Source organism: Asterias amurensis, chromosome 22, assembly GCF_032118995.1.
Source record: "Asterias amurensis chromosome 22, ASM3211899v1".
In the NCBI taxonomy this organism is placed as follows: domain Eukaryota; kingdom Metazoa; phylum Echinodermata; class Asteroidea; order Forcipulatida; family Asteriidae; genus Asterias; species Asterias amurensis.
The window spans coordinates 10,588,535-10,612,642 of NC_092669.1; the positions used below are offsets into that span (position 1 = coordinate 10,588,535).

Here is a 24,108-nt window from a genome sequence, read left to right on the forward strand (position 1 = left end):
CGATAAGCTTCCCTGGGTCGACCCCGCAGTGCTCACTTGGGTGAGCCCCTGACAAGAGCTAATCGAACGATCATACTCGCCCTCTCGGGTCACCCCAAGTGGCCCACTCCAGGGCACTGTGGGCTGACCCGGGTGATGCCCTGGAATGACGTCAAAGATATTCGAACGTACCGGGGGCTGACCAGGGTCAACTCAGGGAAGCTAAACGAACTCACCCAATTTAAAAGAGACGGTGAACACCCACACACAGTTTTTGAATGAATGTGTATGGCACAGGGTTTGCTCATTTGGAGGTTGCAGTAAAGCTTGCCCCAAACCATTAGGCATAACAACTTTCTCTATAGTCTGAGGAATTAAAATGTAAGCAGTAACTTGTGACTAAGCACGTCATTGTACCAGACACTATTAAAAACTAACACGCAAAACAAAAGGGCAAATTGGACACGTAGTGAAGATGGGACAGACTGAGTTTAGAGCCCTTAGATCAGACTTGAAATATTGACAAGCTTCTTGGACAATGACGCGCCGTGTTGTGGTAGCATCATCACTCGAAGCAAACAAGGCAATTATGACACTATGTGTCTTAAATTATAGACGGTTTAATAAAGGCGTAACCAATGGGCTTTACGTGCATGAGAATAAACTCCAATGTCTCCAGTTCTGTCTTTGATAAAACAAAATTTTTAAATGGATACTTCATAATTTATACCTCATAATACAAACTGCAACATAATTGACTACTAACTAGCAGAAAAAGAAGGAAAATAGTCACTTTCATGGAAATACCGTTTAGTATAATTTTTACATAGTTATTGTTTGTTGTATAAACCGCTAACTGAAAAACCCCGTTGTTAAAGGCAGTGGACAATATTGGTAATTAATCAAAATAATTATTAGCATAAAACCTTACTTGGCGACGAGTAATGGGGAGAGGTTGATGGTATAAAATATTGTGAGAAACGGCTCCCTCTGAAGTGACGAGTTTTCCCAGAAAAAATGATCTTTCCACGAATTTGATTTCGAGACCTCAGATTTAGAAATTGAGGTCTCGAAATCAACCATCGCACACAACTCCGTGTGACAAGGGTGTTTTTTCCTTCATTATTAACTCGCAACTTCGACGACCAATCGAGCTCAAATTTTCACAGGTTTATTATTTTATGCATATGTTGAGAAACACCAAGTGAGAAGACTGGTCTTTGGCAATAACCAATAGTGTTCAGTGTCTTTAAATTGATGCTCGTTGTATTATGGGGTTAAGTTCACGACGATATATTAATTGGGAGGCCGAATACCATGAAATAATAACAAATCTACCCAATTATTTTTCCGTTTTCTGCTGTAAAACGTCTTTCATTATTTACTCTTCATCAGAAAGGCGGCATCGACACACAGTAGGCCTAAACAGATTATCATCAGTCAAATAAATAACGAAATTGCATTGAACTGGGTAAAGGGGGGGGGGGTATCATCAGTCAAATAAATAACGAAATTGCATTGGACTGGGTAAGGGGGGGGGGGGGGGACGTCTGCATATATACCCGAAACATAATGAGTTGGCCGTCAGGTTTATATTTTAATCATTCTTTCAAACCCTAATATATCGTAGAAAATGCTTAGGGCGTTTGCTTCGGCATCACGAAAGCTCAAAGTGTGGCAACGAATGCTGAGTCGTTTTCTTAAATAGGCCAAAAGTCTAAAGGCATCAAGGGGTCCAGTTTTGCTTTCCAGGCACGAGTGATGAAACTGGCAATAAAAAAACGGACAAACGCTATTTCTTCTTTTTGAAAATGTTATACGCAGTTAAAGGCATTGGAGACTTGGTAGTTTCTCAAAATAATTGTTAGCATAAAAACTGACTTGGAAACGAGCAATGGAGAGCTGTTGATAGTATATAAAACATAGGGAGAAACGGCTCCCTCTGAAGTATTAAGTTGTTGAGAAAGAGGTTATTTCGCAGGCCTAAAGCCCCTTTAATAAAGGCATCTGAAAGCACTCAAATTTGTCCACCAATGGTGTATTTTTTGTTCATTAATCTCTTGTAACTTCAATGCCCATTAAGTTCACAGGTTTGTTATTTTATGCACATGTTTGGGTACACCAAGTGAGAATACTAATCTTTGACAATTACCAAATTAATGTTATAATTTAAATAGTAAAATCGAGGCTGAAGTAAAACTTGTCTAGTACTGTTTTATGCAATTCAATTTCAATTCAATAAAAACAGCCTTTAATAATCCTTTACAGGCAATTACAACAGTAGATCAGCTCCATATAAAAATATTAAGAGAAATATTTCATAATGATACAACAATGCGTAACACACATAGGGAACCAAACAAATACTTATGCAGGCGTTTTTCTTCGTTTTTTGAAAGGGCAAGGGCACCAAGGCATTTTCTCTCTTGGTAAAATGGAAATTGTAAAATTCTACTGGAGCATTTCAAGGGCATCTAGGCAATGACCAGTGGACATAGAGGCAATCGCTTTTGTTGCATATACGTGAAAAACCGGGGGTGTATTTCACAAAGAGTTAAGACTAGTCTTATCTTGAGTTATGATGAGTTACTCGTCCTAACTTAGGACTAGCCATAAGTTGTTAATATCTCCTATGGCTAGTCCTAAGTTAGGACTAGGATTAAGACTAGTCTTATCTCGAGTTATGATGAGTTACTCGTCCTAACTTAAGACTAGCCATAAGTTGTTAACATCTCCTACGACTAGCCCTATTAAACTCTTTGTGAAATCGACCCCAGGCCTACGTGGATAGCTATTTTGTGTACAGTGTACTTGGCGTCTATATAGAAATGAAAAATAAGTGATGTCAGATATTATTATAGTTACCGGTTTTATATCACGGGGGGAAAAAGCTTAGCAGATTGAAACAAAGTCAGAGTAAAAAATGAAAAAATGAGTTACTAATGACGTGATCCGTAATGGCAAGGTCGCATTGTCATAAAAACCACTTCCAAGCCCAGATATACAACCGTATACAATTTGCCTTTACACCAAACCGATGACTCACAAACTAACAGCATACATCACAGTCAGCTGCAATTATCACAAACAAAGTACTTTATTATTCCGTCATTGTCAAGTCAGATTTTAAAAATCCACCGCTTAATTAAATATCAGACATTAAAACAATAAATTGATGAGATTAATTAACTCCGAAAGACCATTAGTGGGTATAGAAGGGCCGCTTTTGATCGATACGGGCGTACTTACTATATGACACTAATTGCACGCACAGCTCTAACAAAACTACGGACTTTTGAAAAGCGAGGCAGTTCGGAGGATGTCATCATGCCGTCATTATTCGCATGATTACCGCGTCATCTTTTAGGGAAGAGATGACGAGTCCGTTAAGGGTCAAATAATATTTGGTGTTCTTTTATCCACTTGATAGACTTGTAAGCGTGAGTCGGGTGAGTTGTGTTGTAAGTGTCTACGTTTTTGTTGTATCCGACAAAATGGAAGTTCAGATGTCCTTTCTGTAAATAAAGACCATATTTTCGAAATAGTACAGTTTTTGAGAAAGAGATAGTTTCTCACTAAAATATTTAAATACTTCAGACCTTTTTCGTCCATTCTCTTGCGCATCGATGACCAACTGAGTCTTACACTTTTACTTATTCGTTTGTGATACACCAAGGGCGATAACAAGTATTTTTGTTGTTGACAATACCGAACGTGTCAAGACTTCTTTCTGAAACATTTCCCTTTAAAGGGTTTGGCTTAGCACATAAGGAGATGGGCACCAGTCGTGACTGTCTTATTATACCTTCTATGAGATACATCGAGCAGTGCACCTGGAGCTCAGCTGACTATAATGATAGGGATGATTTTTGGGGTTGAACAAAGAATTGACTAGAGTGGGATTCGAACCAACGACCTCCGGATTAACGTGCCGGCGCTCTACCAACTGAGCCATCTAGCCCTATATTGGCTTTGATTATTATTATTATTATTAAACCTTATAGAATGTTGGCTGGTAACCTGTTCTTGCTAAGCAAAAATTTCCTGTGCTTAGAAAGGTTTTGTGCTCACAGGATTTGTGAAAATGATTGTCCTCCGATCAGTACAACGGAACATACCATTATTATACATTCCAATACACTCAGGGCGATTGGAATCGTTTGCGTCGCTGGCTTAAGGTTCTCACGCATTATAATCCCCTCAAAATGGCAAATTGAATCAAGATTATAATAAAGCCAAACCGAAAGCCAAAAGCCTGGAAGTGACTTTACACTGATGTATTCGACTTCTTTTCCAGCCCACTGCTCACTTTTTAAAGGGAAGGTACACGTTTGTTAATTACCCAAAACAAATATTAAGTTAAAAACTGACTTGGTAACGACTCCCTTTGAAGTAACGTAACTTTTGAGAAAGAGGTAGTTTCTCAATGAGCAATTGAGTCCACACTTTTACATGCATAATGTTGTGATACACCAAGGGAGATAACAAGTATTTGTGTCTTTGAAAGACAGAAGACTTTTATTCCTATAACTGAAAGCACATCAATTCGTCCAACAAGGGTGTTTTTTTCTGTCATCATTTTCTCGCAACTTCGATCACCAATTGAGCCCAAATTTTCACAGGCTTGTTATGATATGCTTATGATGGGATACACCAAGTGAGAACACTGGTCTTGGACAATTACCAAACGTGTACAGTGTCTTTAAGATGGATAATTATGTGTGACTCACTTACACTAGCCGAGATCCAAGTCAATTAATGTAGAATCGAATTTTGGCAAGGGAACTCGGTCACTGGTTATGGTTAATTTGCTAATTGGCTTTTATATTTGAATAAGCTGCCATGTTTAATAGAATAGACAGACCGATTCAACTTGAGTTGAGAGAAAAACACACGCGGCAAGGACGTCATTTATATCACTCGGTATACGTTTAAATGTATATAGCGTTTGTTGGTTTACTAAAAAAACACAATAATAAGTTGATAGCAATTGAAGAATTAACACAATTAAATTATTGTATCTCTGAAAGGTTAAAGTAAAACTTTGTTAATGTCTTCGCAAACAAATTGTGTATTTTTGAATTATTTTATCTTTGAAAGGTTAAGGTCAAACTTTGTTAATGTCTTCGCAAACAAACTGTGTATTTTTACTTGAAAATTTGTAATGAGATTATGGCAATTTAAAAATTAACATAACTAAATTATTTTGCTTCTAAAAGGTAGGGTTATACATTGCTAATGACTTTGCAAACAACTTATGTATTTTTCCCGGAAGCCTTGTTATTGTTATAAGAATCCTGCGAAATTGTTTCGTCTGAAGGGCCCCGTTGATCATAAATCAATACAAGTATTTGTGTGAAAAGTAAAACTCAAATGATTGCGACTTTGAGATCGAGGTTGTCAGGGTAGTATTTGTCGCGGTCAGATCTATGCGAATTGTTGGTGTTTAAAAATTTGGTTGCTCTTTGCTCAACAACAAAACTCGCTCATTCTTTTGAATAGTATGGAATCACCATCCTAAAAAAAAAACGACGACCCTCCACCTTTAAGCAGTTTTAGCTAATTATCTGAAAATGTAATGATGGCCAATCATGTTGCACAAAAGACATCCGTACAGGAAAGTGAACAACGAAGGTTGGGCGTTGTGACAGGATTAAGTATAGCATGAGAAATTTGATTGTAAAATGGTGGATATATAGCTCAGCACTTTCTAAATAAAATGTTAACAAGCGGCTGGACAATGAGGAATAATCCGTGTAACTGTGTCACGAACAAAAAAATGTAATTGAAATAGTGCTAGACTGTGCCGATAATTGTATAAGTCATTTTACAATTACTGATTTTTAGCCCCACTTTTGTTGCCAGTCCGCTGACGCTTTTGAGGTAGCTATAATTTGTCTCCACGTAGGACTACCGGAATTATGTTTGAATTACCGGTACACATAAGAACCAGCGCGCTCCCAAACGTTCAAATGCATGAGAGACTTGCAAGATGAATAGAAAAGGAACATGTATGGTTATATAGATAATAAACCTCTGCGGCATCCGCTGCTGAATTACATGATTCGGTCTGCCTCTAGCTACTCACTCGGTGGTCTAGTTAGTAAGACACGTCTGCTCTAGAATTGCAAAGATCGTGGGTTCGAATCCCACCCGAGTAATTTGCCTGATTTTTTTGTTCACAGAACTCGGGGAAAGTAATGAAACAGTGTAATGAAACAGTGCACATACACATCGGTGTAAGTATAAAACCAAATTTTATGATTTAATCGAATAAGAGAAAAATACGTACAATTTATTGTGTTTTATGGAATTTAAGTAATTTTGCTGAAATTTACCTGGGAAATATACCTAACCAACAGCAACCGAATTCAAATAACCGGAAGGCATTTACTATTTTGATAAGGACATCAAAAAGATCAAATTTTGGCAATGACATGAATCCCTACTCACTGTGAATGAAGATGTATGTAAAATAATTCATCTGTAGACCGTTCAGCTTCATTAGTCGTCAAGTTTTTGAGAGAGAAAAAAGCAAAAATCACAGAGCAATGTTTTCAGGAGAGTCTTGCTCGATGGTTGTTACATGCTAGTATAATGTTCGTCTTTCTGAGACAATTTTGTCGGGTGACATTGTTTTACTAGTTTCTCAAAAACTACAGCTGCACCTCAGCAAGTACTCTTTTAAGGGAAGCTTTCAACCACCATTATCTTCAAACCGTGGACGTTTTATTAAAAATGTAAATCTGTGGACATTGTGTTTTGTGTTGTACAAAACGGACCAGAACCCTTTACCAAAGCTGTCCAGTGCTCTTTCTAAAAAAACTCACAATGTTTTATGCTATCAACAGCTCTCCATTGCTCGTTACTAATTGCGTTTGTTTGCTAACAATTATTTTGAGTAATTACCAAAGGTGTCCAGTGCCTTTAAAGCAATCACACAACACCGGTAAACAATATTGTCCAAAGGCCCACACTTCGTGTCACAACTCATTTATAAAATAACAAACCTGTGAAAGTTTAAGCTCATCAATCGGTCATCGGAGTCGGGAGAAAATAACGGGAAAACCCACCCTTGTTTCCGAACGATTCGCCGTGTCATGACATAAATCAACTGTTAGTTGTTTTAATGTTTTCTTTAAAAGTAAAGCATTTCATGGAACAATATTTCAAGTCTTTCACCGTTACCTTCTGTAAACCCTGTGAGTTATTTGTAAATCTGTGAACTTTTAGTTTTTGTTCTGCTCAGAAAGTGTCCAATGGCTTTAAAATAGCAATTACATCCAAGTTTCCACCGTCTACTCCAACAATAACTTTGTTCACGGCGTGAGAAATTGCCTGGAACACATCTCTCTTCGCGTTCTGTTATCGGTCAGTGGCTACAAAAACTTGATCTTGACGATATGCTCGACTTATTGGGAACATACACCTCAGGAACGCATAGCGATATCATTCGACACGGAGCTCTGCTCGCCTATGACGTCATTCAAGTTGCGCTGCTAAGCGTTTATCGCATTTACGGCTGCATACTCTCTAAATGCACATTCTACATTTCGAGTTGTCCCTCAAATAGGTCTTTAAAAAAACTAGTGGTTATTTCACTCTTTTAGAGGGGTTTCACTCCAGGAGAGAGTGAAAAATCACTCAAAAAGATGCAAACTTCAATCTAAAAGAGTGGAAGACCACTCGAAAAAGAATTGCCCCTCTTTAAAGAGTGCTTCTCCACTATTTTACAGTAAGAGAGTTTGTTGAGTTTTAACCAATAGTGTCTAGTGCCTTTTAAGGCCCACCATTCCGGTAAAGTTTTTCTTTGAGTTATCCTGTTGACCTACAAAACAGCATCAAACAGATGGCCGTGGTCGACGTATATAGAAATTAAATACCACATGAGTAATATTTGTGGAGTGTCAGGCAATTCAACGCCTGTGGAAAATAATATTTTTTTTCAGATTAGTAAGAAATATGTTTCGGTCCAATAGAGACGCATTTTCTAATCGTTTCCTATTTAAGCCATTGGACACTTTCGGTAAACAGTATTATCCAAGGCCCACACTTCGTGTATCACGACTTATATATATATAATAGCAAACCTGTGAAAATTTAGGCTCAATCGGTCATCGGAGTCAGGAGAAAATAACGGGAAAACCCACCCTTTTATTCCGCACGTTTCGCCGTGTCATGACATGTGTCTAAAACAAATCCGTAATTCTCGATATCGAGAGTTGGTGTTGTTTTAATGTTTTCTCAAAAAGTAAAGCGTTTCATGGAATAATATTTCAAGAGAAGTCTTTCACCATTACCTTCTGTAAACCCTGTAAGATATTTGTAAATCTGTGAACTTTTATTTTTTTTCTGTTCCGAAAGTGTCCAATGGCTTTAAATAGTTTAGGTTAATGAAACCTATTTAAAAAGGGCTCGAAGGTATAATAAAAACCCATCATTAAAATTTATTACATGTTACTTTTTTTCAAACGGGTATGCGTTTTTACTGTTATTTAGAATAATTTACCTTTGAGTTTAAGGGTACGTTGTGCTAGGTTTGCTTTTTAAAAATTCCCACGTTGAAATTAAAGCAATTAGAAAACTACTACAACTAGATCATTTATTTGTAAGATAACATTTCATTGACAATCTGATGATGTTATAAAGGTGAAAGGTCGCATACTTCAACCCTTTCATCTTTTGATAAAGCAAAGTTCCTTAAATTTCCTTAACTTTTTAGAATAATAATCATCGTCCCATTAATTTTTACTTTATTTAAACCCGCAAAGAGAAGAGTATATCCACGTTTCGCAGCGAAACTTATTAAAATCTCTTGTCACGGATATGCATAAATTTAAAACTAAATAATACAACAGTTTTTAACTGAAAATGTGCATACATTATGAAGCAGTACTGTAACCAGATGGTGTATGCACAAAATTAGCAAAATTTAAAAAATACTTAAATTATTTATTTTCCCCCACCTGCGCGCACACGACTGTGTCTTGTTGCGCTGCTGTCGACTTTTTGAAAAAGAGGGAAATTCTCACTAAAATATTTAAAGCCTTCATGCCTGGAGTCTTTCTTTAGGTATCTTAAAACACACGAATTATGTGCAACAAGGCTGTTTTTTCTTTCAGTACTCTCTCCCAACATCGATGACCAATTGAGAATATGAATCCATATTGTATGCATATGTTAGGATATACCAAGTAAGAATATTGGTCTTCGACTACTTTACCAAAAGTGTCCAGCAGCCGAGTTCACGCACCGCTGGGACTAATCCTATCTCGAGTTAGGACGAGTACTTAGGATGGGTTCATTGCGTCCTAACGTTTATGCTCACGAAACATAACTCGTCCTAAGTTCTAAGATTAATCCTCAGTTAGGAAGAGTTTGTTAAAAAACACACAGCCCTGCCCTTTAAAGTACTGGACCGCGACACGACTAACCAACGTATACTTACAAGTTCCTTTAAAGGCAGTGGACACTATTGGTAATTACTCGAAATAATTATCAGCATAGCATAAAACCTCACTTAATAATGAGTAATGGGGAGAGGTTGATAGCATAAAACATTGTGAGAAATGGCTCCCTCTGAAGTGACGTATAGTTTGCGGGAAAGAATTTTCTACGAGTTTGATTTCGAGACCTCAAGTTTAGAATTTGAGGTCTCGAAATCAAGCATCTGAAAGCACACAACTTCGTGTGACAAGGGTGTGTTTCTCTTTCATAGTTATCTCGCAACTCCGACGACCAATCGAGCTCAAATTCACAGGTTTGTTATTTTATGCATATGTTGAGATAATACCAAGTGAGAAGACTGGTCTTTGACATTGACCAATAGTGTCCACTGCCCTTAAGCAATGTTGATGTATGATGCCTTTATGCGGCAATTTGCTGTCTGTATTGATCCAAATGTTTCAAATGCCTTTAAAGGTACAAACTGGGGAGGTAGTGCTTTCTGCTCTACCGGCCTGGCTTCGGATTGATGATACCAAGCCTACATCCGTATGGACTGTAAAGGGGTTAACCCTGTTTCAGCTCTAGGAGTAGGTGGCAACGGCCTCTGGAAAAAAATAATTGTAGCCCACACCTTGAAGTGGCCTTCAGGCTTTGTGTGTCAGGCGACTTGCATAAAAAAAACCAAAAAACTAGACCACGACACTGCTTATCGCATAACCAACGTATACTGACAAGTTCCTTTAAGCATAATTTTGATGCATGATGTGTATGACTGCACAGCAGAGGCGGCAACTTCAGGTCTGTGTTGATCCGAAGGTTTCCAGTGCCTTTAAAAGTACTAGACAACAAGACTGCTTATATCGCATAACCAACGTACACTGACAGTTCATTAAAGCATCATTTTGATGCATGATGCGTTTGATAGTGCGGCAATTTTAACAGATCATTTAAGCATCACTTTGATGCATGGTTTGACTGCACAGTATAGGCGGCAATTTGCTGTCTGTGTGGATCCACTGCAGACAAGATACAACTCTAAGATCAGTTGTACCGATTGTGCCAATGGCAGAAAGTTTTATACTTCAGCGACTACGCGAGGCAATTACGTGCATTTACTGAAGTAATAAGCTTTACAATAATTATCATTACTTAATTGTTTGCTCTTTTCCCCGCCCGCACGCATTTTGTGATGTGGAGGCGAAGTGCAGCCATACAATAAAAATGGAATAAATAAATAACCAAATATCATATTCTTTACCCTCAATCTCCAACTGTTAAATGAAGTAGTAGTTTACTGAATGAGTCTGACTGTATCCAATTTACTTGCAATTTCATTTGACATACTATTTTTTCCCCCGTAAAAAGTATGAGGTTAAATAGCTAGGATGGATGCAGTAATCTATTATGGTATCTTAAAGGGTCGAGTTGACCTCAGGGTTCAATTTGGGAGGTAAAGATTGAGATGAAAATCTGAGAAACAAATTTAGCCGCCACCCCCACCCCCTCCCCCTAAGGAGAAAAAGCACTATTCTCTTACAACTTTGAAGACAAATTGAGTCCAAATTTTCAAAGATTTTTATTTTATGCATTATGTCGGGATACACCAAGAGAGAAAACTGGTCTTTGACAATTAACAAAGGTGTCCACATTGCCTTTAAACATCGAGGCACGTATTCTACTATTGTACACGTCTGTTTAATCATTACTGGCCGGTCCTCAATACGGGTGAATGTCCCGTCTCAAAAGCCCCGTCTCCCAGATTTCTCGAACAGTAAATGGCATCTTCATTAATTCATACATTACAATATCAGTTTGGTTTTCCCCGGACCCTTATGTGACTGTTCTCAGCACACGTGTGTACTCTATATTGTAGCTGTAGCCTTTCTGAATTGGTTTGTCGAGTAGAGTGCCATTACGGGGCGTGGAATGCCTGCTAAGATATGGCCCCTCGAGGGCTAAGGCAATCTGGTACACTAACCCCAGGGCTCGTACTGGTCTTCCTGAGTTGTCATTTGTATTCAGAGTTTGCGGAGTGGGAAAACCAAAGACAAGTTGAATTTTTCACTGGGACGTGTCTGTGTCCTGTAAAGTACATTATAAGTGGCTGTGCTACCCGTAGTGCCTGGTCATTACCACCACCCTATTAGGAACGGTAGAGGGGGGTATAAAGTGATGACGTAGGCAATTATCAAGGAAACCGATGCTCAACTCACACAGCTCGACTCAGATATTAGAACCCTTGTAAACACTTTGCAGTAAATCTACATAGTATCTATCATTGCCCAAGCCCTCTAATTGAATTTGAACACACTCACGGATACATTAAGAAAACAGTGGGCATACCAGATGCGGGAAAACTGGGTCTTACGAAAGCGCGAAGCTACGCCCGTGATGTATACTAGATGCACTAGAAGTCTTTCAATTGAGATGTATTTAAATTTTAAATAAACCAAGAGTAATTGAGTGGCAGTACAAGATCAGATTTGGTTTCTGGCAGCCGGTGTGCGTTAGCCTATATCGTTTGCAAGTTACCAACTTAAAGGCACTGCAGTCGATTTCACGAAACGCTTGTATTTATCTTATATCGAGTTAGGACGAGTAAGACCTCGTCCTAAGGACAAGTAACTCGTCCTAACCTAGGATGGATTCATTGCGTTCTAACGTCTATGGATATGGAACTTAACTCGTCCTAAACCCTCAGATTAATCCTAAAGTTTAAGGAAGAGCATGGTGACATCGACGTCTTGTAGACACCTTTTGTAAATGGACTTTAATCTTTTTTTGTAAATTAATACCACATTCATGCTCTTTTTATCCACATATTCACGCTTAGTTTATATTGTTTATATCGTTATAGTTTGATAGCGTGATTACGTCTTTAAACCTTTTAGTATGATGATTTGTATATTGTTCTTAACTGTATATGCAGGGCCCGAATGGAAACCAGTTTTGTTTTTATACTGATTTGGCTCACCGTGGGTATAAAGAAAATAAATTGTTGTTTCACAATATTCAACGTTGCACCCGGGGAAGACCCATAAAGATGCTTTGCATCAGACCAATGACCGAGTCTACCAACCATACTTTCCATTATGCGATATCCCAGACGTTAACATTCTAAATAATGTTCTTGAAATAAACTTAAAGGAACTGGACACCTTTAGCAATTGTCAAAAGGCCAGTCTTCTCAATTGATGTATTCCAACATATGCTTAAAAAAAATGGACATTTGAGCTCAATTGGTCTTCGAAGTTGCGAGAAAAACACACCTGTTGTACAAATAGTCTGCTTTTAGAAGTCTTTAATATTATTTATGTGAGAAATGACCTCTTTTTCAAAAACTATACGTTACTTCGGAGGGAGTCGTTTTTCACACTGTTTTATATACCAAACAGCTCTCCAGTACTTGTTACAAAGTGTGTTGTTATGCTAATAATTATTTCGAGTAATCACGAACAGTGCCCAGTGCCTTTAATTTGCAGAAGTCCAATGTGACTGACAGTATTTGCTCTTTTTGGCCTATCCAAAAAGACATTGCCTGTATACCTTAAAGGGACACACCGGCCGAATTGGGCTATTTGGGCTACAAAATAGACTAAGATATGACTTCAACGGTCTTCCAGGAATGAAGAAGAACAGTCCTTAAAAAAAATCATAAAATTTAGCCGTTTTTGAGCATTTTAAGACAAAAACGCAGGTCGCGTGATAACCAAAAAGTGGTACAAACAATCACGTGACCTTCCGGGCTAGTTTTACTTTCACCCGTCTAAAAGTAACTTACTTAACCAAATTTAAATCTTTTTTTTTACAAAATTATTTACGAATAATTGACGAAAAAGATCATGTATTCAAATTATCGCAACAAAATGTAAATAATGGTGAAAAATCTAACGTAAGATTCACATTCAAAGGGTCCGTGTAACGGACTTGTTATATGGCCGCTTTGGTTTTTTAAAATCATTTTTTGCTAAATACGTGACATTTTGATGATATTTTTTTACAGCAACCATCTATAAAAACATTATTTATGATTCTACACCCCTAAATTGCGTAAACGGTGAGCCGGTGTGTCCCTTTAAGCAACAATCCACCAATACAGCATCAATGTTCACGTAATGAAAGACTTGTATATCTTTAGAAGTGGGTTCAGTTGTCTTCGATTTTTTCTCTCATCTTACGATCTCTTTCCCGTCTTTGTATCTCATTCTGGACTAACTTCAAAGGGCACAAGGTAACTGTTTGGATGTATAAACTTTAAGGAGAGCGGTCACCCTTCCAGCAGATGCCCAAAAGGGCTTCAGGCCTGAAAGAAACGCCCGAGAAAAGCTTCAAGACTGAATTATTATTGAATGAGAAATTACCTCTTTGTCAAAAACTACCATACTTCAGAGGGAGCCGTTTCTCACAATGTGATACTGTTACAGCTCTCCATTGCTCATTTAAAGGCAGTGGACACTATTGGTAATAACTCAAAATAATTATTAGCATAAACCTTTCTTGGTGACGAGTAATAGGGAGAGGTTGATGGTATAAAACATTGTGAGAAACGGCTCCCTCTGAAGTGACATAGCTTCGAGAAAGAAGTAATTTTCCATGAATTTGGTTTCGAGACCTCAAGTTTAGAATTTGAGGTCTCGAAATCAAGCATCTGAAAGCACACAACTTTGTGTGACAAGGGTGTTTTCTTTCTTTCATAGTTATCTCGCAACTCCGACGACCAATCGAGCTCAAATTTTCACAGGTTTGTTATTTTATGCATATGTTGAGATACACCAAGTGAGAAGACTAGTCTTCGACATTTACCAATAGTGTCCAGTGTCTTTAAGTAAGTTGTTTTGCTAACAAATATGTTGAGTAAATACTAATAGTGTACAGTGCCTTTAAAGGCAGTGGACAATATTGGTAATTGTCAAAGACTAGCCTTCACAGTTGGTGTATCTCAACATATGCATAAAATAACAAACCTGTGAAAATTAGAGCTCAATCGGTCATCGAACTTGCGAGATAATAATGAAAGAAAAAATCACCCTTGTCACACGAAGTTGTGTGTGCGTTTAGATGGTTGATTTCGAGACCTCAAGTTCTAAGCCTGAGGTCTTGAAATCAAATTCGTGGAAAATTACTTCTTTCTCGAAAACTATGGCACTTCAGAGGGAGCCGTTTCCCACACCACTTTATACCACCAATCTCTCTTCATTACTCGTCACCAAGTAAGGTTTTATGCTGATAATTATTTTGAGTAATTACCAATAGTGTCCACTGCCTTTAAAGGAACATTACAAAATTGGTAAGAAAAACAACGTGAATATCACAAATTTACATAAAACTTTCACGGTATAGAAAACATCCCCTGAAATATTTCTGTATGAAATGTATTTCATGAGAAATAAATCAAACTAGTTTGCCGCTTGGAGTTCATCGCTCAGTGAGCATTTTATTTAAATTTTGGTGGCTGATCGATCTCTTACTTCTACAGGTTTGTCAGTTATGTAAATGCTGGATTGCATAAAGTGCTTTCCACTGCTAGCAACTGTTTTGTAATGCAAAAACCAATTATTTAATGATCCTTTTAAGCAGTTATCTGATTGATTGAAGCTGTTCCCGCCGGTTGATGTTGTTAATGTGATTTTTTTCGTTGATATCATCACCTGCACTCCAATTAAGTTTTAATGAAAACGGGAAGAAATTTTCGATTGAGGTAACAATTGCCATACACGTTATTATCTAGACATAGGATTTTTGTTGTTTATTTGTTGAGCCATCAGACGGTTCGTCATAGAGTCTATTGTTAAAGGCTTATAATGAAACGGTAAGAATCAATTAACAGGAAATCATGAATGAAACTTACACAGCCATAATTTCCTCAGTTTCTTTCGTCTGATGATTAATATGTTTAGCCTTAATTGTTTCTCTCTTAGCCAGGCAATTAAAAGCTAGCTTAAAGAATTAAAATGTACCTGAAAAACAAGTTTACGGTGTTATAGAACAAAAAAAGTTACGTTTGAAAAACAAGTGTATGGTGTTATAAATCGAAAAAAGTTAAGTTTGAAAAACAAGTGTACGGTGCTATAAAATGAAAAAAGTTACGTTTGAAAAACAAGTGTACGGTGTTATAGAACGAAAAAAGTTACGTTTGAAAAACAAGTGTACGGTGTTATAAATCTAAAAAAGTTACGTTTGAAAAACAAGTGTACGGTGTTATCAAAAAAAGTTACGTTTGAAAAACAAGTGTACGGTGTTATAAAACGAAAAAAGTTACGTTTGAAAAACAAGTGTACGGTGTTATAGAACGAAAAAAGTTACGTTTGAAAAACAAGTGTACGGTGTTATCAAAAAAGTTACGTTTGAAAAACAAGTGTATGGTGTTATAGAACGAAAAAAGTTACGTTTGAAAAACAAGTGTACGGTGTTATAAATCTAAAAAAGTTACGTTTGAAAAACAAGTGTACGGTGTTATCAAAAAAAGTTACGTTTGAAAAACAAGTGTATGGTGTTATAAAACGAAAAAAAGTTAAGTTTGAAAAACAAGTGTACGGTGTTTTAGAACGAAAACATTTTACGTTTGAACAAGTGTACGGTGTTATAAATCTACAAAAATTAAGTTTGAAAAACAAGTGTACGGTGTTATCAAAATCAGTTACGTTTGAAAAACAAGTGTATAACGGTGTTATAAAACGAAAAAAGTTACGTTTGAAAACAAGTGTACGGTGTTATAGAACGAAAAAAGTTACGTTTGATAAACAAGTGTACGGTGTTATAGAGCGAAACAAGTTCCGTCTGAAAAACCAAAACCAGAGGGTAAAAAATATATTTCGCAGAGCTGCGCTATATGTGGGCATGCGGTAATTGTCAAAATTCCTCTTTCTCTGGAACTACTTTATTTTAGAGAAGGGGTGAGAGAGTTGTTTTTCATTTTGGACACTATCCGATTAAAAAAAATGCATAAGCTTATTATTTTGAATAATTACCAAACGTGTTCAGAGTTAAAGGCATTGGGCACGATTGTTCATTGTCTCACATAATCCCAACATTTTGTTTAAAAACAACGAATCTGTGAAAATTTTGACTCAATTGGAAATAAATCGAAACTGTAAGAGAATAATCAAATAAAAGGACACTCTTATTGCACAAATTTATGTGCTTTCAGATGCCTTGCCTTGAAAAAAGGTTCAGGTCTGAAGTATTTTAATATTTGAGTGAGAAAATACTTTTGTTCTCAAAAAGTACGTTACTTCACCAGAGGGAGCCGTTTCTCACAATGTTTTATACCATCATTAGCTTTCCATTGATCATTACCAAGTCATTGTTCATGTTAAAAATGATTTTGAGTGATTACCAATAATATCCAGTTCCTTTAAAGGAACACGTTGCCTTGGATCGGACGAGTTGGTCAAAACAAAAGCATTTGTAACCGTTTTTTATAAAATGCATATGGTTGGAAAGATGTTTTAAAAGTAGAATACAATGATCCACACAAGTTTGCCTCGAAATTGCGTGGTTTTCCTTCTACTGTGCGAACTAACATGGTCGGCCATTTATGGGAGTCAAAATTTTGACCCCCATAAATGGCCGACGTGTTAGTCGACGAGGTAAAAGGAAAACCACGCAATTTCGAGGCATGTTTGTGTGGATCATTGTATTTTACTTTTACAACATCTTTCTACCCATATGCATTTTATAAAAAACGGTTACAAACGCTTTTCAAAGACCAACTCGACCGATCCAAGGCAACGTGTTCCTTTAAGCAGTTTTTGTTTTATGTCGGGCCTTTCGGTCTGCCATTGATGTATAAACAAAATAACGGATACTGTTTAACAGAGTGGAGAAAACCGCGCGCATTAAGTATCGATTCAAAAACTCTATTTCAGCTGCCAGTTTGTGTACAGTACAAATTGCATGGAGTGTTTTTAAACAAACATACGAGGTTGATAAAGGGTGTTTAGCCAACCTTGAGAGCCGCTTAACTGCTTGTGTCTTGTAGTCAGGAATTTATAGAATGAAGTCATGCAAAAAGCACCAGCTCACATCAAAAGTCAGGGCAACATATTTTTGTTTGTTAGTTTAACTCTGCTAGGGTCGAAACGTCAGGCCATTACCGGTAAATATTTTGTGCAGTAATAACAACCGGTACATTAAGCGTTTTATGCGTTTATGGAGGGAGTTTCGGCGCAGAACAGTGTGAAGTAATTACTACAAAAGGAAGTCTACGCCTTGTCTTGTTTTGTTTAAAGCATTTTGTCTCGTCTGGTCAACAGGGAAATGCTAAAATCCATACGTTGAAACGTAAGCTAAATTGATTCGGTAATGCGTGTATCACGCTCTGAATTTGTGGAAAGACCTCGCCCACGACTCATCGACATTAGAATAAAGTAGTACATAAACACATTATCTCTGACCATGCTTTATTCTTATATTAATAATAGTTCACGGTAGCAGACAAACAAGACGGAGCAATTAGGGGCAAGTTCTGTGTTATTACCGCACCGCACGCACACACGTAGCCGACCCTAGGTTGTTTTGCTCGGCATCGAACGGAGCGTTTTACCGGTATGTCTCTAAGTTCGTGGCTTAACGGTAGCAAAGCTGCGCTAAGTGTTTCCCTTGCCCAATGAAGCATGCCTTACCCATTAGGATACACACATTAAAGCTCCTACATGACGTAGCACGAGCGATGACGTAACAGAGCCTTCCGCGAATCTTCCCGAAAAGCACCGGATAAGGGTAATCAAAATGCTTATTTTTACACACCTAAAATCTATTTATACTCCCCCATGTGAACGCACTTTCCTTTTTGATTGGCAATTATTTAAAATGAATTCAGCAAGGATCACAACTTGCTGTTTCGTTCAAGTAGGTATATAGGCATTTTAATTCCTGAATCAAATTGAGACATCACTGAAGTGTTTTATTGAGCGGTCCTCCAAACTTTATATTTTAAAAACACCAACAGATGTTAACATCGATACTATTTTCACATAATGGACACAATTTTCCATTTACGTAAGACAAAGAAAGGAACGTCCTTATAAAGGCACCTGAAACGTTTGGTACTTATCAAAGACCATTTCCACTTGGTGTATTTTAACATGCATAAAAGAAACCTGTGAAAAGTTGAGCACAAATTTGTGTGCTCTCAGATGCCTGCACACTAGATAACGTTGGTAATTACCAAAGACCAGTCTTCTCGCTTGGTGTAACCCACCATATGCATAAAATAACAAACCTGTGAAAATTTGGTCTCAATTGCTCATCGAAGTTGAGCTTAAAAATTTAAGCTCAATTGGTCATCACATTTCTTGCAAGAGAATATTGAAAGTAAAACACTCTTGTTGCACAAATGTGTGCGCTATCAGATGCCTTAAAGGCGTTGGACACCTTTGGTATTGGTCAACGACCAGCCTTCTCACGTGGTGTATCCCAACATATGCATAAAATAACAAGCCTGTGAAAAATTGGTCTCCATTGCTCATCGAAGTTACAATAAATTAATGAAAGGAAACAACACCCTTGTTGCACACAAAAATGTTTGTTTAGTTTCCGATGCCCTTAAAAGGTGCATATAAATATTTGTTCCACATCTTCGCCTCGCTTTATTTGTATCTCTGACGTATCTGAGATATATTTAGTTTCCGTGTTGACGAAGCAGTGAAGTGGAACCCACACTGTGCGATAACCGCATCTGTCCAGTCCATTCTCTGCATGGGTAGACTATTGCCAACTGATCGTACCCGATGCTTTTTAGTGGATTCGAGTGTACAGTCAACGTGTTGTAATATTGTTAACTCTATCCATAAAACACATCGGCCAAGGAGGAGGGGTTGGGGTGACAATTCAACGTGTTGTAATATTGTTACCTCCAACAATAAAACACATCGGCGAGGGGAATTGGGGGCCAGGGGCCGTATTCACGAAACTACTTCGCACGTGACGTCACACTCTCCACACGTGACGTCACACTGTCGCTACTGCTAATTCATTTTGGGAGTCAAAATATCTATATCTAAAACATGCAGTGCGCGTAAAAAAGGGATAATGCTACAATAAAAAAAACCCTGCAAAGCTGGAGAAAGCTGCAGAAGAAGACGATCAGAGCATACTGATCGAAACGTCGAGTTGAAACCAACGGTTCTTTTCAGAACCACCCCAACTCATTAGAGATAGTCATTACATGGTGTTCACAAACCTTTCTATATCGTATCTCCACCATGCAAATGTTCAAATCCTACTTAAAGGCAGTGGACACTATTGGTAATTACTCAAAATAATTATCATCATAAAACCTTTCTTGATTACGAGTAACGGGGAGAGGTTGATAGTTTAAAACATTGTGAGAAACAGCTCCCTCTGAAGTGATGTAGTTTTCGAGAAAGAAGTCATTTTCCACAAATTTGATTTCGAGACCTCAAGTTTAGAATTTGAGGTCTCGAAATCAAGCATCAGAAAGCACACAACTTCGTGTAACAAGGTTGTTTTTTTTTCTTTCAGTATATCATATTAATATCTCGCAACTTCGACGACCGATTGAGCTCAAATTTTCACAGGTTTGTTGTTTTATGCATATGTTGAGATACACCAACTGTGAAGACTAGTCTTTGACAATTACCAATAGTGTCCCCTGGCTTTAATTAAACTATAACCCATGACATTTTTATTGCAAAACGTTGTCACATTTTAGAGATATCGCCGACAATCCGAAGCGAATAAGTCCACGAAAGAAGAAGAATCCCATACAGGAATAGACCTTATGCACATGACGTCATTTCAGTAGGGCGCCCTCACCTAGAGGTCAAAAGGAGGTTGTTCATTGGCTAATCCTGTGCGCCGCGCGTTTCGATCGTTTCGTCACCGTTTTTTAACTAAGATGGCCGCTGGATGACGTCATTGCATGGAGGTCTATACACAATCTTAGAAGCGTTACCGCGGTAACGATCCTTATTTATACTCAAGTTGTTATATCTTTTTCCATCCTCAGTACTTCAAAGTGAAAGGTATCTCAAAGTGCACCATACTACCCAAAGCTGCTTGACTTGTCACCACGTAAGTTTGTATTGCCATTCTTTTTCAGATTCATGATACCAAATGTATACAGACCCTTATAAAGGGAAGGTACACGTTTGGTAATTACTCAAAAGAAATATTACCTTAAAAACTGACTTGGCAACGGGCATTGGAAAGCTGTTGATCGTTCAAAACATTGTGAGAAACGGCTCCCTCTGAAGAAGCATAGATTTTGAGAAAGAGGTAATTTCTCACTAAAATAATAAAAGACTTCTATAGCCAGAAGTCTTTTATTCCTATCTGAAGGCACACAAATTCGTCCAACAAGGGTGTTTTTTCTCTCATCTTTTTCTCGCAACTTCGATGACCAATTTTGCTCAAATTTTCACAGGCTTGTTATTTTATGCTGATGTATGGATACACCAAGTGAGAAGTGGTCTTTGATAATTACTTAACGTGTACCTTCTCTCTAAGGTAATGGAAACCCTTGGTAATTGTCAAAGACTATTTGTCTTACTTGGTGTATCCAAATATATGCATAATATAATAAATCCGTGAACTTTGTGCTCAATTGGTCAGCGAAGTTGCAAGGAGAGTATTGAAAAAGAAAAACCCAATTGTTGCACAGATTGTGTGTGTTTTCAGATGCCAAACAAAAGGCTTCAATGCTGAAGTATTTTAATATTCGAAAGAGAAATAACCTCTATCCCAAAAACCACATTCCTCTAAAGAGAGAGTCAGTGCTCACAATGTTTTATACTATCAACAGCTCTCCATTGCTTTTTGCAAAGTACATTTCTATGCTATAAATTATTTTGAGTAATTACCAATAGTGTCCAGTGCCTGTGATACAGTCCAATCATCTACTTGCCGTATTGTAAAACTAGACATGTCTTCAGTGTGAAAATTGTTCTTTTTGTATTCAATTACTGGTTTTATAATGATCACTGGGCAAAATGTCATGGTTCTGTTTACCTTAAGCACAGAATCTGCGCTTACGGGAGCAGGGAATTCGAAATTCGGCGCTAGCATGTCAAGTGGGAATCGTAAGCGCAGAATTGGGCGGTAGGCAGAACCATGAAATTGGGCCCTGGTGGTTCATGACGTCCAAAAAGCAATTTACAGGCGGCTGAATTCTCCATCCAAGAAGAGACATAAACAATCAAGTTGCTGTAATTTAAGGCACTGTTTGAAAACTACATCTTGTGTTACTTAAGTGTTCCTTTGCCCTTAGTGCAATTGGGCGACTCCAACTTGGCTGTAAATATTGGCTCGTACTGTAACAAGATTGTTAGTTTATTAGTTCTATTACTTAATAGTTACATTAGGGCTAAACTGAATGGGTTTTGTTTTACTGGTTTGCAATTAGGTTGCTAGACGCATTTAGGTATTTACTTGATAGTAACACGTGGGCCGCATTGCGTTGCATGGGTTGTTTTACTCGCTCGCAGAATAAGGATGTTGGAACATTAGGTCTATACTAAAAGGAACATTACTGAGTTGGTTTTTGCTAACAAATCAGTTGCTGGCAGTGTATGCAGTTTATGTAATCCACCTTAAATATAAACTGACAAATATGAAGAAGTTCGAGATCGACCGACCATCTGGGTCACGTGAAAGAAAGAAATGATTACACAAATAAATAGAACGCTCACTGAGCGATAAACTCCAAAGTTATTAAAATTAGTTATTTCTCATTAAATAAGGCATTACAGGCAGAAATATTTCAAGGGATGTTTTCTACTAAACATGTAAAAAATGTTAATAAATTCGTTATCCAACAGCGATTCAAATTCACAGCAATCACAAGACACTTTACTTGACTATGTTGCACTCGGGCTGCACTGCATGTTTTTTTCTTGCTCGCAATTATGTAAGGTTGTTATAGGTGCATTATGTCTATGAAATTAAAACTGTGGCTGCATTGAATGATTTTTTTTTCTTCTTCTACTAATTGACATTGACCCGCTTATTGTTTAGTTCAATCATCCATTCATGCGTTTTGTCACGCAACGTAGAGTGCTGCACCGTGTAATGTGGTTTGAAAATTAATCAGGAATTGGCCAAACGGTGTTGCTGATAAATTCGTTACCCGACAGTGAGTGGAGTTCAATGTAGACTTGATTCAAGTCCTTCTCTCGTGTGAGTAACTGTTCCAAAAACACATGTAACGCGTCGCTCCTGTTGTGATAATACTTACGAAGGACTTGTACAAGTCTACACTCATGTTTATTCATATGCTAGTAAGCCCAGTGTATGTCACACAACCAGGGCCCAATTTCATAGAGCTGCTTAAGCAAAAAAAATTGCTTAAGCAAAAAATTCATTGCTTAGTAAAATCAGATTACCGGCCAAGACTCCACTCAATTGTAATGCTAAGTAAACAATAGCTTAATACTAGTCATAAGCAATGTATATGGCAGGATATTTTGGCCAGTAACATGTGTAAAATAAGCGAGCTATTTTCGTGCTTAAGCAAATTTTTTTCTATGAAATTGGCCCCAGTTCTACAGTTGCTCAATAAACCATTGTGTTTCAACTTATAACAACAAGTCTCGAACCTTGTAACTATCATAACAGCTCCCATCGTCAAAAATTTAGGTGGGGGGGTGCAGAGCATCACAAAACAATTATTTCCTATGGCGTTGGCACGAGATTTGGACTTGAGTAAAGTCTAAGTCCAAAGCAATCGCAAGACACCATAAACAGGAAAGCACTCATGGATCGGTTATAAATTAGTTGAGGTTTTTGAATTTTAAAAGGGTTTGGGTGACTGTCATAATACAGAACTGTCACTTTACGTCTCAGTTTTTGCAACTCATTAGACCGTTTATTGAGCAACTCATTAAACCTTTTAATGAGCGAAGGGGCATTTTAATGAAACTACATACTGATCACTAATTAAGTAATTTCGCAAAAACCTAATGACAGGTGGCGTAAAATCCACTGATATCCTAGAATGAACTATATCACTTATCTGAGGGGTGGGGGGGGGGGCGGGGTAGGCCACAGGTTTTTAATGATATTTTTAGTATTTTAAAATGATTTTAAAGTGATTTTTTTTTGTACAAAAAATATTTGATGGTGTGGCTGTGAAGGGGAATGCCATGCCGTTAAGAACTTAAATAGATACTTAAAGAAGTATACCAAATACTGGTTGCAAAAGTACTGAAATAATCTTAGAGACAATAGCTGCACATCAAGAAGTCATTTACATGTTCAAACTATCAGGAAATTCAATAATACGTATTTTAGAAATATATAATTGTATTGTGTGATAGTAAAATTTACCCTTTTGTCCCTCTGGAGAAAGTCGGGGTGTTTCCACGCCCCTAAAAGGTAGCTAATTAGGGAAATAAACCAATTACTGCGTGACTTTTTTTTTATGAACTCAAATATTTCTAGGTTATAGCAGTGCATGTGAAGAAGTCACTTGGATGTAACAGCATTGTTGGAAAACACAGAAAATATGTTGTAATCTTAGATGATGTAGTTGGATTTAACAGGTTCTTCAGAGATTTGCGTATGATAGGACGATCTTTGATACTGTAATGACGTTAAAATGTAAGCGCATATGGTTATTTTGTGAAGGGATATGTCAAAAGTTCTTTCCTGGTTGGTCAGAAGGCAATGTGTTCCGTACCATATCCAAACTCAGCTATGTTTACTTTTTAAGGCACTGGG

General features: G+C 37.5%; 1 protein-coding gene and 1 long non-coding RNA gene across 2 annotated transcripts in view; one reads left to right on the forward strand and one right to left on the reverse strand.

The window, feature by feature from the left end:
• The window catches only part of LOC139953584 (uncharacterized), a 66,005-nt gene that overhangs the window by 7,314 nt on the left and 34,583 nt on the right, over window positions 1-24,108 (forward strand). The window contains exons 2-3 of the long non-coding RNA XR_011788000.1: window positions 6,165-6,218; window positions 20,399-20,463. This is a non-coding gene — a long non-coding RNA (uncharacterized lncRNA). The remainder of the gene's footprint in view (window positions 1-6,164; window positions 6,219-20,398; window positions 20,464-24,108) is intronic.
• Window positions 1-24,108, reverse strand: part of LOC139953583 (uncharacterized) — a 32,983-nt gene that overhangs the window by 7,196 nt on the left and 1,679 nt on the right. The gene's annotated exons all lie outside the window — the stretch shown is intronic.